Raw genomic sequence first — 14,344 nt, forward strand, 5'->3', positions numbered from 1 at the left:
GATTACTACAGATTGAGAAAAAAGAAAGATACGGTAGGAATTTAATATATAAAAGGTTATATGCCTGTCTGTCTGTCTCCATATTTTCAACCTCTACCGTCTCCGAAGCGAAAAGTCGCAGAGCGGCACTAGGGGTCTCAAATGAATCGATTTTTACGACCTTTCTTTATTGGTCTTTAGTCGGTTAAAATAGTTTTTAAAGGCTCAAAAATGAAAATATCATTGTCCATTTTGTACATTCATCTTAGTTTTGTTTTTAATTCTTGATTTTTAATCAGTTCATAAACGTGTCATGTTAGTACAATGTTAACGTGACTAGCGTTAAATGCTTCGGTTTCGATTTCAGCTGATGGCACCCGAATTTGTTTTTATTTTATTTTTTTACTTTTAAAATCACGACTCTATAATAATATATACGAAATCTGGATAAATGAAAATATCATATTTAACGTATTTTACGCCGGGGCAAAGCCGGGCGCCCCCTCTCCTGCTAGTCTGATATAAAGACCAGTGTGGAAACTGAATAAGAAGGACAAGGGGTAAAATAGAGAGTGATGTAAAAAAAAAAAAGAGAGAAACAAAGGGACAGAGAGAGAGAGAGAGAAAAGGGAGGGGAATAGTGAAAGAAGAGGAGTGAAATAGATAAAAAGAAGAGAAAAGGGAGAGAAGGGGGAAAGAGATAGACAGCAGGATATAGAGACCTAGGCAGAGAGAAAGAAAGAAGAGTTGAGAGACTTAAAAGTGAAAAGAAGAAAGATAAGATGAAAAGATAGTATAAGCGTTGAAGTAAAGAAAATGCCAAAGGGATTAAACAGAGAGGATAGAGAGAGGAGAGAGAGGAAGAAAGATGAATAGACAGATTAATAGACAGAAAGAGAGCGAGTAAAAGAGATGGATAGAAATATCTGTTATTACAATGGAGTCACCACTCATCAAGTCGTGAAGGCCACAAGAGGATAAATATTAAAGAGTGGACGGTGGTCTATGGTTCGGCAGCGTTAGTGGTGAAAATTGTGTATAAATTTTATTATTTAAGGGGACGGCTCAAATAGAACTTGTTTACATTGGACTTGAAGACGACCAGCCGTAAAGCAGGGCAGTGGAACAGGCGGACACTTCTAGAAAAGAAGCTTTGTTCATGGAATCTGCGTTTAGATTTAGGGTACGGTTAAAGAGTGTGGGAAATTGTTGATAGTGGTTGTAGAGAGTCGAGTTTTCTTTGTGAAAGTTTAGCGAGGGGGGCATAGATTCGCAGAAAAAGAGAGAGGGGGAAGCGAGACGGGGTGACTAAAGTTAGGATTCTTGATTTTAAGTTTAAACTTGACTACTCTTATTCTATTTCATCGGAGAAGATTGGCCTTCTTTTGAGACCTCGTTCAATTAGCAGAGAAGATTTGTTTTACAAATGATTTTCTTCCGCTTTTTTTTTTTTTTTTTTTTTGGTGCAACAAAAAAGAAAAACCAGAAATGGTGCCGCAGTCAAAGAAGTCGAAGTCGTCGAAACAGAAAGAAATTAACGACAACGATTCATTTCAATTTAACGAGTTTAAATTCTCAAAGAATGGTTTTGTTGTTTTTGTTGTTTTTGTTTTGTTATTTTTGTTATTTTTTGTGCCCTTTATGCTAGTCGAGAAGAATAGTCTACAAGTATTTAGTTAATGAAAATAAAACTTGTAGTTTCGGATAATTCAAAAGTTAACACACAATTGTTCTTCCTCTCTCCTAAACGAAGTCAATGGAGTTTTATCAAGACTTCTGGCTGGCCATTCGTGCGAATGGCGATGACACAATCATCTTCCATGGAATTGGACATTAAACCATTCACAAAGAACAACAGCAAAGTGTGAAGGAGCTCTATCTATTATATAAAGCGCAGAATGGGCGAGAGCGTTTGTGTATGTCCGCGAAAGGCTTTCTGCATCGGATTTCTCGCGTCGGTTAGATTCTGCGAGAGGTTTTTGCATACGTTCCAGATCATAATATCTCGCATTCGCAATTGTCTCAATCTTTTTTTTTTTTTTTTTTTGATAGAGTTAAACAAAATCCCCACCGTGCCAATAGCCTGGCTTTTTGGGTCGGGTAGTATCTGTTCTGTAATTGGTCCTTGGTCAATGTAGGGGAAAACCTTCATACTAAGGCAATTACTATTTATTTGGATACTGCCAGAGTGCCCTTTTTTTGAGGGAGCTGGACTCTCCCCTACATTAAACTATTTGCTTTCGTGGAAGGTTTGAAAGCAACGCCATTTCTGAAAGTCATCTTTTGTTATTGATTGACTACGTTAAATTTGAACTTTTTAGATTTACGGTCGCGTCATGGGGTAGCGGTAAGACATCAGATTTTCTTCACTTACTTTTCCGCCTTCGTGTCACAGGTTCGAGTCTGCCTGCCTACTACCACGTTTTTTTTCTTTTGCTCAACAGACAGCTACAAACACCCGTGCAACGCTGGATACCCAGGCTAGTACTGCATTAAACTCAAATCTTCAATATTGTCGCAAGTACTAATAATTGACCAAATTTCATCTCTCAACATAGTGAGGTACCTCTGATGTGTAAAAGCTAATAATTTTACATTTGAAATCTAATGTCGATCTGTAATCATCAGTTAGTGTTCGGCTCAGTACTATTCGTTAGGATTGCAGATTGGTAGCTGAACATAATAATTATGTACTTGAGAGAATATTCGAGTATATGTTTTTTTTTTTTAACTTTATTTCTCCAAAACAAAACACATTGGCATTGAGATGTAAAGGAGTTACTGTGATTAGACCCCAGATTTATAGTGGGAATCATAAGATGTGCAACAGAATGTTTTTCACAATACATTTAAATTTCTGCGTGTTGTTAAAATCAGGGAAACATGCGTAGGTGAACAAACTATTTAATAGAATACATTTGGCATCTTGGTATTTTCTTGGGATGTGGGGATACAACTGCAGTAAGTTTGCCGGAGCATATTCCATGGAAGTACTTGTAAAACATACCCAGGGAATCAACATTGTGCCGATGGGACAGTGCTGGAACTTGGTAAACAGAGTTTCTCATCGTTAACAATACATGCGCTAATAATTTGTAATTCGAAAGTGAATACCGATCTTTTATCGCCAGTCAATCTCTTCAGCTTGGTATCCGGCCATAAAAAAATCCCACCTTTTCCCTATAAAAAGTATAATCTCATCCTGTCAATGTAGACGTCCTTCGATACCGGAAAGCATTAATAAGCATTGACTGTAATAGTTTCTTCTCTCAAATTGCTAAGCATTTAAATTCCCTCCCTGTTTTCTGTTTCCCTGGCTGCAGTAACATGAAGAAATGTAAATGTAATGCGAGCAAACGTCTGTCTTCTTAACTCACTACATAGTACTCCCCTGTAGGCACGGTCTCGCATAGTAGCCCCTTGCGTTGAAGTGGCAATATGTCTTGCTTGGGGTGAATAAGAGTAAAAATAATGTCGCTGAGAATTTTGACGTAGCATCAGTTGCAGACAAAACTGCATTTATATTATTATAAGGATTGTTTTAAAAAGCATAGCTTTTTGTTCCCCTGACAAAAGGAGGCTGGACCTGTAAATTCACCCTTGTCCGTTCGTCCGTTCGTCTGTCCGCACTTTTCTCAATAACTACGCCTTGGGAGCTTTTGAAATTTTGCACAAACATTAAACATGACATGAGTAAAAAAGTAAAAGAACGGATTTCCTGGGAAAATTCTGATTGCCCTCCTACGGGTGCTTTTCGAATTAAAATGGCTAAAATTGACACTTTTGTGTTCATAAAAAAAATGATGCCTTGTAAGACTTTCTGAAAAGTTGAAACGGGCTGATTTCTATATAATTTTGTTTGTCTATATTTCGCAATAACTCTTAAGTATGCACCAGGGGCTCTTTTAGGGCTAATAAAAACATTTCATTTTGGGGACTATTTTTCCATATTTGTCCAAAATTTTCTGTGTATGTCTATTTAGCAGTTTTGCATGGTGCTGAACTCAAACTTAAATATGTTAAGACCTTATGGACTTTGGGGGCTAAATGTTACATATAGGAGTTTCATTAAAAGAGAGTCTTAGAGAGAGATGCTTAGAAAGAGTCTTATTAGAAGTGATGCTTAGAAAGACTCCGAGATAGAGATGTTGCTGTAAGAGACTTTGTTCGTTTTATGAAGATTCATATTTATATTAAAACTGTTCATTCTTTAGATGTGTAGATTGGAAGAAGAAGCTCTTTGAGTGAAGGGGATAGTGTTCAGTGTTCAGACATTGTGTAGACATGATGATGTTGAGACGTGTATGTAAAGACATTTTATAACACAAATATATAATACAATTTCAATTTACCTTTTTGTAAGAATCATAAGACAAGACGAGCTTTACAAAACACATGATGGTTTATTTCGTCACGACCGGCTGTGTTTCCATCACCAAGAATTCAAGGCTTCACATTTTAGTTTCAAAGTGACGTCTCGCTTCCTAGACGACTGACTCTCTCTGAGTTTTTTCACTGACTGACTTTTCTCTAAAGTCTTTCTCTATCCCTAGAACTTTCTATTTTCCGTGACGTCATACACATGTTAAAACATGTGCCTTCTTTCACATGTTCTGGACATACGTGTCCAAAACTTTTCCTATACTCAGTAACCTATTTTTCCAATATGTTAAAAACATTATCTTATAAGCTGCATTCTTTCAATTTAAAATTTCATAACAAACTTGATAGTTAACATTCTTTCCTTGAAATATTTATCTATATTCTAAACAAACGTTTGTTTTACATTTTTAAATTCTCACACGTAATCTATTTCTAAACCTAAATTACGAGGTTCGAATTTCGCCTATGCTATTTCATTTTCATTTTAACTAAATTCACTATTTTTATACTTACATGAAAAGGGGACAGCCCTTATCATGTAACATAAATGGGTGGGGGGACAAATGATGGACTTATTCATTTTTTCTTTTTTTTTGCATGGTGCAGAACTCAAATTTATATATGTTAAGGCTTAAGACTGCACCGTTTGTTCATTTTCACCAGGATGTGACGTCCCCTGGAGACTTTTAAAGCTAAATGGGAGTGGGGGGGGGAATGCTGAACTTAATTTTTTACGCCTCGTTCCTTGAGTACTCACGGGGTACCATGCATGCTTCACTTTTTTATTATTATTTTCTCTAGTTTGTTTTTGTACTTCTTCCAGGGTAATCATTTCAGCTTTATTAATTTTTAATTTATATCTGAATAGCGGGGCTACCCGGCGTTGCCCGGGTGTTGGGGAGTAGATCAAAACAACACTGTTTAAACGAAAAACGTTGGCCGGGTGTTTGGAGGTGTTAAAGACAAATGTTTTAGTAGGAAGGTAGGCTCAAACCTGAAGCCTTGACGCGGAGGTGGAACTGAAAGGGAAAACCCCAGACACCCGACCATTTCGGCCACAAGAAGAGAGGAAAAAGTGAAATTGAAAGGTTCGAGAAAGTCGCGTGGCTGAAAGCCAGTTTCTGTTTCCCCTGCCTCAGTATTAACTTTTTTTATATACTGAAAAGCGTAACAAAGACACAGCGATCGAAAAAAAATCTCGAAAATTGCGCGTAAAAGTTGGGCAAATCAAAGATATACGCGACCCCGTTCTTAAGTCGTAGATATGATTTAGACAGCATATAAAAAGTTTTAAGAAGAAGTGAGCCGACCGCGTGCCCCCTGGAAAAAGGCCTTTTGTGGGCATACAGAAAAAGTACATATTTTCAATTTTATATATATAGACTAGCGGGGGTACCCGGCGTTGCCCGGATGTTTGTAGGTGTGTGTGTGAGGGGGTAAAGCAGAACAGAAAGGAAACTTAACCCTGTTTAAATATTAAAAAGACAATTAAAAAAGACAGCGATTTAAAAAATCGGAAAAAAACTAAGAGAGGGAGCCGTGAGGCCAATAGGCTGAGCCTGAGCAACTGCGCTACGGCGACAGTTACAATGTAAGGGCGATTAAGAAGTGAATGTCAAACATTCACGCTATTCCGCAGTTTTTAATGAGGTCAAATCGTTTTACTGCGGATAGTTGTTTTGAGTTTTTTACTCCAAACGTTTACATCCGGTGCGAACCCAGTTTCACTGTTTTAATAGTGAAAAGTGAAAGCAACACACGGCGTTACCCGGGTGTTTGGAGGTGTGTGTAGCAATGTAAGACCGATTAAAAAGTGATAAACATCACGCTTTTCCACAGTTTTTAATGAGGTCAAATCCTTTTACTGCGGGATAGCTGTTTAGAATTTGTCCGGCCGATCAAATCCGCTTTCGTATTTTTTATATCGAAAGGCGAAAGTAACACGCGGCGATCCAAAAATGTGGAATATTTAGCGTTTCAAGGTCGGGCTAATTAAATAGACAGGCGACCCCCGTTGTTTACTTGTGGATATTATCATTTAGACAGCATATAAAAAGTTTTAAGAATGAGCGACCCTCCCCCCCCAGAACCCCACCGGAAAAAGTCTTTTGCGGACATATACAAAAAGCGAACATACATACACACACATTTTCCCTTATATAGATGTATTTAGTCATTTAAAAGCTTGTTTGTCACTTTTTCGAGTAGCCGTTTCTGCTTCTTTTTCTTTCTCTATTTCTTTTTCTTCTTCTTTTTCTTCTTCCTCTTTTCCCCCCTTTTCTCTACCTACTTCTCTCAAACTAATGGTACTAATTTATTTCTTTATTTAAAATCCCTTTTTATTTGTCGCCTTTTCCAGCGGTAATTTTTGTTTATTTTTCTTCGTCATCATTATTTTCTTTCTTATTTCCTTTCTCTCGAACTAATAGCGCTAATTTTAGCAAAACTGAAACGGTATTTCAATTACAGTTTTCCCTCAAGGTGTCATCACGTGTTAAAAATAAGAAAACAAAAATAATTGTTTTAATTTTCAATCTATCTGCCTCCTCCGTAACGGCGCCTGCTGTTTACTTTAATCTGTTTATGCGTGCATTTATCTTTCCGAGTCGGTGTGCGTGCCTGTATATATTTCTGATATAGAAAAAAACACGCTTATATTAGTAAATATGAGCGCTTATTACTTGAGCGTACACATGTAGTGTACATCCTAGTATGAATAAAATATAGACGATGATCACGTCTATGAATAAATCATGATACACGCTAACAATTAAAATTTAAATGTACGGAAATGTGTGTGTGTGTGTGTGTGTGTGTGTGTGTGTGTGTGTGTGTGTGTGTGTGGCCTTTGCAAGGTTACGGAATCGGATGTTTGAGAATCGGGACATACAGAGCAGGGCCAAACTGTTTGTCTATAAAGCAGTTGTCTTGCCCATCCTTTTCTATGGGGCCGACAACTGGACCACCTACAGCAGACATCTGAAGGCCCTGGAGCAGTATCACCAGCCTTGTCTCCGCAAGATACTAAGGATTGGATGGGATGATCAACGAACAAACGTAAGCGTCCTGAAAGAGACCAACATACCTACCATCACTACAACCATTATTCGACACCAGCTGTGATTGGCGGGCAATGTTATGCCTGACAACCGCCTTCCAAAGCAAATGCTCTACGGTCAGCTAAAAGAGGGAAAGCGGTCTACAGTAGGACAGAAAAAGAGATATAAGGGCAATATAAAGACCTACATGAGACAGTATCACAAGCCTCACAAGCTGGGAGGATGATGCTCTTCAGAGGGGCAAATAGAGCAGGATGGTCCATGAAGGCACGGCTCACTCAGAAAAGGGCCTCCACAGAGCTGCAGAAGACAGGAGGAAGTAGGGAAAAGAAAGATCTACTACGAACACAGCTCCTTCCCACTCATCCACTACCCAGTCGACCGCCCACAAGTGGCTCCACTGCAACAAAGTCTGCGGGTCAAGGATCGGCCTCCACGGCCATCTAAAGACCCACAAATGACCAGGCCTAATCTCACCGACGGGAGAACAATCATACTCGTCACGAGTGATTCCCAATGATGATGATGGTGATGATGATGATGATGATGGTGATGATGATGATGATGATGATGATGATGATGATGATGATGATGACGATGACGACGATGACGATGACGATGATGATGATGATGATGATGATGACGACGACGATGACGATGATGACGATGATGATGACGACGATGATGATGATTACGATGATGATGACGATGACGATGACGATGATGATGATGATGATGATGATGATGATGATGATGATGATGATGATGATGATATATGTGTCTGTGTGTACTATTATAAAAAGTCACTTTGTGTGGGTGAGTTCCTTCCTCATAGGTTCTGAAACCGCTGAGCCTAACTTTTGCAAATTTCACACACAGCTAATTTATATGTCTGGTAGTGTTCTTAGATATGTTTTGTACAAAAACCCATCCATTAACTATGGAAAATCGCAAAAATCCGATCCTAAAAATAATAAAATTATAAACATATGTTTTACAGGGGAATATTTCACGTTATAACCGGCCAAGGCAGATAAGTTTTCAGCAAATCAAATGAAACTTAATTCTCAACAAACGAATATCTCTTAAAAATCAAATCTATTGTACCTATTTACTATGCCTCCCCACGGGACAGAGTTAGACACCAGGGTCGTTTTTTAACGTGGAGAAAAGGTACAAAAATAAAAATTGTCTCAGTCGTGAAAGATTTCTTCTCCACCGAAAGAGAACAAGAAATCTATTGTAATTTGGATATATAGCTTAGTGGTAGTGTATTCAGCTACCGTTTGAGTGGTACTCTGTTCAAGCCTGTGTGTACTTAACCGTTATATTTTAATTTTTTCTTATTAATGAATTTAATTTACGATAAAAGAATAGGGATCATGTAAAATCGCCATAAATCATTTCTTCATTTGCATATTTTAAAAGAAGTGGCATTTCCAAGGCGTTCATCGGAAAACCAGAATATCAGTTGACGTGATATTGTAAACAAACACAGACGGAATTTGCTAAACGGCATTATCATTATTTATTTTTTTAATTTCATTTATTTATTGCCAATTAGTCTACCGGGCAACTTATTCCTTGTAATGTATAATAATAAATAGAGGATTGATTTTATAATAATACATATGCAATCATCATAAAATAAAATATCAAGTTGAAGTATATTGTATGATTGGTCAACGCTGGGCGTCCCGCTAGTGTATATATATATATATATATATATATATATATATATATATATATATATATATATATATATATATAGACTACTTGTGACCCGTTGGGTCAGTATATGTTATAGCTGCGATGGAATAGTGATTATACAGAATCAATATATAAAAGTTCAAGTGAGTATACAGAATTAATTTATAAACGTGCAAAAATTGAATGCACATCCACGTGAAAACAAACGTAGCGATCGGTGAAAACAGTACGCAATTTCACGCGTGCGCAAAACCTTGGATAAACGCGCGGCGAAAACAAACATGGCGACCAGTGAAAACAATACAGAATACATTGGATGATAAAGGTCTTAATATAATTACCCTTAGATTAAATGAAAAATCCTTTATATGAGAGGGGTGTAATCCGTTGAAAAAAAATGGAGAAAAAACGATTAGAAAAAAAAATACAAGGACGGAGTGTGGATTGTAGGGGTCCACCCGAGTTGTGTGTGTGCGTGTGTGTGGTAACAGCCTTAAAAATGTCAGGAAATAATTAACTGATTAAGTAATATTTAACGGTAGAGCTTTTCAAAGCAAATCTTTTAAAAATAAAAAGTCCCCCCCCTCACGCACACGCGTTTTGAAGTGTTTCTATGTATTTTTCAAATGTTTGGAACTTATGACCCTACCTCCACCCCATTTCCCCTTTTCTGACTCCACCTCACGACTAAATTTGAAAAAAAAAAAATGCTAACGATTACATGTCTCGCTACGTCGTCGAGTAGTGGGGTCTCATTTTACGTTAAATTTATATAGGAAAGTGATGTCCCACGCTAAAATGTTTAATTTTAATCATTTAAAAAATGCCCTCCTTGTATATTATCTTTAAAGGTCGTTGAAACGTATTAGCCAAAAAAAAATCATGTAAATTTTGATTTCTTTTTAGAGGATAAACTATGCTATGGTTAGGTCGTAAAAAACAATTATTTTTTTTTTAATATGTAAATGGATCAAGTATGTTTTTTTTTTACATTAGAAAAGCTTTTTTTCTTTTTTTTTTTAAACAATTCCAACTTGCAGTGAAAAATTTTATTGTAAGTTTTCCTAATGTCTGTTTGTCTGAGTGTGTGTGTGTGTGTGGTGGTTTATCTCAGCCTACAGGCAATCCTTCCAGGCAAGAAGGTACCGAAATGAAGCTTATGACCCAGCGGATGTTTTAGTGATATTTATATCCATGTTTGGTGTATGGAGATGCAAACAAAAAATGCAAAAAATGTAAAAAATGCAAAAAATGCAAAAAAAAAATAAAATAACGATTTACTAAACAACGTTTTATCTACTGGATATTTTTCCGGTATTCACCGGAAGTTATTATCTCCCTTAGTAAGTTCGATTAATTGTCTGTGTGTGTGACGCGGTTTATATCAGCTGACCGGCAATCCACCCAGGCAAGTAAGGTACCGAAATGAAGCTTATAACCCAGCGGATGTTTTAGTGAAATTTATATCCATGTTTGGTGTATAGAAATGTAAAAAAATGCAAAAAATAACGATTTACTAAACGTTTTATTTACTGGATATTTTTCCAGTACAAGGACTCAAGTTTGCCCTGCTGGACAAACTTGGGTTCTTGTACAAACAAAATAGTTGCAACTTTTGGACACGAAAAACGTAGTTGGGGGGGGGTAAATCAGGTTTTAGGGTTAATCACGCACAACTTGGATAAAAAAAATATTTTATAAAGATATTTAGGTGCATCTGAACAATTGGCAACCCCTTACAATTTTTTTCCGTTTCGTTTTTTTTTTTTTTTTTTCAACTATTTATAAGAATTTTTGCACACTAAGATACCAGATTATTAAAAAAAAAAAAAATTAAATCAATGTTTAAAAATTTGGAAGGGGATTTAGTCTCACATACAAGGTTCTAGTAAATCGATCCCCCATTTTAGAACCGATTTACAGCCCCGATTTTACGTTGACTCCTTCACCCACCGTCCGCAATGATTATTATTTGTTTTCTCTTTTGTTTTACGACTTGTTTCTTTGAGAAAAGTTGGGTCATTATTATTTATTTATTTATTTATGACTTTTAAAAAGGTGTTCTCGCATTTAACGACACGCGCTATATTTTAAATAGTCTACCGTTGGCCCTTAAAAATGTGATTTTGAGATTATATTGTATTTTATTGTCTTAAGAAAAATATTTTAAGTAATAAGTGAAAAAAATAAAACTCAGGAAGCCTCCAAAGAACTACCGCAAGCACTAATTAAAATTAAGGCGGCCCTACAAAAAGCACTACTAAAACAAAGTTTCTAGTTCCCCACCTCCTTGAAGAGAAAATATTTTTTTAAAGTAAGGCCTGAAAAAAATTCGTCAGAATCTACAGGAGCGCTACTAAATGCAGTAAATGTGGTTATAAATATGTTATATATTGTATATTTATATTTAAATCAGTTTTTTTTTATTATACGAAATTAAATTACATTTATTTGTAAGGAAAACTCGTAAAAATAAGTTAAAACCAAAAATACTGTTAACCTTGCGTATGCTTTGAATAGCGGACTTAAAACAGAGCGGCCATGAAATAGGTAAGCAGACGAAGATTTTGAAACCGAAAGTCAGAAACCGGATGGACGGTTTATCGCACAAGCAAGCAAAATGATCTGATTTTTATATATATATATATATATATATATATATATATATATATATACTGCCTGTCAGTGTGTAAATATGTGTACCTTTTTCTATTTGAGTTGAATAATGATTCCGTTTAATTCAATTCAGAATTTTGGCAAAAGATTTATACAGACCTACAACCATGTAAAAGCGAGTTCGGTTATGCATAGGTGAAATCGTCCAAAATCCAATGGCTACAATACATCCAATACCGCCTTGAACTGTTTGGACGTCTCCGGGCTGACCACGGTGTCTGGCAACTTATTCTATGGCCTAGCGACCCGAACCGAAAAAGAAGCCTTCCAAAATCGCCTCAGGTACTCCTCTGCGAGTTTTCACAAAACGTGTTTCATTATAAACTCTCCGTGCAGGCACTTTTTCAGGGTGTATCTATTGTTCCTCATGACTGAAAGTTGGTCCCTTTACTGTGACTATATAAGCAATGTGGTTCCGTATATTAAAATGCGTGCGTGTGTTAGTGTACTATTCAATATGTGCATGCATGTATGTGTCTGTGTGTTTTGCTTAATGCGAGCCCAAGTGTGGTTGTACATTTTTTATTACTTCGTTTTATTTATTTATTTACATCTTTTACATTTATTTCTTATATATAACGTTTACATCAGCAATTGACGGCAAGCGATCGACCAGGCGAAATAGATGCAGGTTGCTCATAAAGTGTTTTAAATTGTTTTCTTTTTCTTTTCTTTTTTTTTCTTTTTTCTTTTTAATTTAATATTTTGACGCCGTTGAAAATATTTATAAATTAATTGATGAACGAGCAGAAATATAGCTTTTTTCCTTCGAGGGAAGGGTGAAAATTGGGGCGAGAAGGAGAGTGAAGACTTTTAAAACGAACTCGAAAAAAATAAATAAAATCTGCCATTGTTGTTTAAAGCAAGTCTCTAAAAAACGAAACTCATCTGTCTCTTTTTATATTCTTTTCTGTTTTATTTGATTATTTTTGTTTAACACTTCCACGGCTTTTGTGACAGAATTCTTTTAATTGTCGAAGATCGTAAGAAGGTGCGAACCGCCATCTTGTCTTTTAATTAAGATCGAAAACGAGGCAAACCAATGAACAACGCAAAAAATAATCGCAATAAAACGTAAAATGGCGTGAACAGATTGAAGGTTGAATTTTAATTCATTTATTTGGTACTTCTGAGGAATGCGTGATGGTCGATCGTCTCCGGGGATTTGAAGAGAAGCAACGACCGCCTTCCACCTTGGTGAATATGAACGATGTGTGAGATGCAGTTGACTGAGACAAGTTTAAGAGGAAACATCCTTTGAAAACTGAACTGATGAAGCGAATGAGGCACGATATGCTTTAACATCCTGAAAAAGAACTCGGAAGAAACTGTCATGATGAATACAATCATCCTTTATCAATAATCTATTTAATAAGCGGAAGTATATTGGGGAAGTGACGAATTATGAAAAGGAGAGGAAGAGAGTATAAAAAGAAAAGAAAGAGAGGACTGACCAGACCCTTTATATTTTTTACTAACAAAAGAAGAAGAAGAAGAAGAAGAAGGGGAAGAAGAAGTCACCCCGTATCAAGGCCCAAGGGTCACTTGAGGATAAGAGTTAATGAATATAAAATTGGTAGTGTTGTAATCGTTTATTGTGTAAATTGAGTAAAATTTGATTATTTATGGGGACAACTTAACAAGAACTTGTTTACATTGGATTTGAAGGGTACCATGTTGTATTCAACTGGGAAGCGAACCAGTGGAACAGTGTTTCGCATGCAAGTAGTTTTTGGGAAAGAAACGTTCTTCATGGGAGCTACTTTAGATTTAGACACAGATGGTGGAGGACATCGTATAGTGATTGTAGCTAGTCGATTGTGTGTGTGTGTGTGTGTGTGTGTGTGTGTGTGTGTGTGTGTGTGTGTGTGTGTGTGTGTGTGTGTGTGTGTGTGTGAAAGTTTGGCAAGGGGGAGTATAGATTAGATTTCAGTCGAAATTTCATCCCGAAAATGAAAAACTGTGTTTTTGAAAATCTTTATTCATAACAATAACAATCTTTGCTCTCTATAACTTGATTCCATCTGTCAATGAGCTTCTAAATGCCTCGCTTGTAAAATTCTTTAGGTTTTTAATGTGGAATAAAAATCTAACTCATGTTCAGTCTCCTCTGGTGATGTTCACCGAAAACCATCTAAATGATTCTGTAATCTTCTATAATATAAATCTTATCTGTCTGTTTAAACGTATGTATGTATGTATGTATGCATGATTGACTGGCCTTAATTTAAACATTCGTCACTTCCGGTTCGGCGAAGGGCGCAACAGCAAAGACGTCACGTTTGGTGTTGTTGTTGTTGTTGTTGTTGTTGTTGCTGTTGCTGTTGTTGTTTGTATTTTTTTCACGTTCTTTTCCCCCTTCGTGGTACGGTTCGAGCCTGCCTGCCTACTACCACTTTTTTTTCCTCAACACACACCTCTAAACACTCGGGCAACGCCCAGCACCCAGGCCAGTTCTCTAAATATGTGATAAAGCGTGCGAGTTAGGTCGGAATAATATGCAAGATGGGACAAGAGTCCACAACGAAATTCTCCTA

The 14,344-nt window shown here is 36.6% G+C and overlaps 1 protein-coding gene across 5 annotated transcripts in view; it reads left to right on the top strand.

Annotated features, from left to right (window-relative positions):
* The window catches only part of LOC145242518 (protocadherin beta-2-like), a 329,075-nt gene that overhangs the window by 164,816 nt on the left and 149,915 nt on the right, over positions 1-14,344 (top strand). The gene's annotated exons all lie outside the window — the stretch shown is intronic.

Source organism: Euprymna scolopes, chromosome 21, assembly GCF_053919585.1.
Source record: "Euprymna scolopes isolate OS-2025 chromosome 21, ASM5391958v1, whole genome shotgun sequence".
NCBI classification, from domain to species: Eukaryota; Metazoa; Mollusca; class Cephalopoda; order Sepiida; family Sepiolidae; genus Euprymna; species Euprymna scolopes.